The following is a 590-nucleotide window of genomic DNA, read 5'->3' as shown; positions in this document are numbered from 1 at the left end:
CCTACAAAAGAAACTAGGAATAAGGTATCTTAATTGAATCATGATGCCTAATCGAGTTTCTTTTTTGGAATTAAATGAAGTGTCCGAATATGAGCAAATGATCGTCTTACCCTCATACATATTTTTGTTTTTAAAATAAGAGAATATCAACTTAATGACTGTCATATATGATTCTAGACAAGAAAAAGAGCATGTAACCTCTTTTTAAGTTGATAATCTCTTTTGTAGAATTTCTGCTGCTCCACCTAGAACAATTTCTTGTGTCTAGAATCATATATGATAATTATTAAGTTGATAATCTCTTACTTTAAAATGGTTATTTGCTCATACTAAGACACTTTATTTAATTCGGATGCATTATTTCTAATTTCTTTTGCAGCATCAGTTCAATGTTGCAAATTGGTTTTGCAATATATTGTGGCCTCTATTCCTTTGTTGAAGAGCACACATGATCCAGCTTTCCAACAAATAACATGCTATGGTACATCTTATGATAGCAGAAATGAATACCCATGCTCAACTACCTCACCTTCATCGTTTCTACCACCACTTGGTGGTGATGATGATTTTTTAACACAATTTGATCTTCT

The sequence above is a fragment of the Lactuca virosa genome, chromosome 1, assembly GCF_052849685.1.
Source record: "Lactuca virosa cultivar CGN04683 chromosome 1, Lactuca_virosa_CGN04683_v6, whole genome shotgun sequence".
Taxonomy (NCBI): Eukaryota; Viridiplantae; Streptophyta; class Magnoliopsida; order Asterales; family Asteraceae; genus Lactuca; species Lactuca virosa.
Note: the sequence above shows the minus strand (reverse complement) of the source record.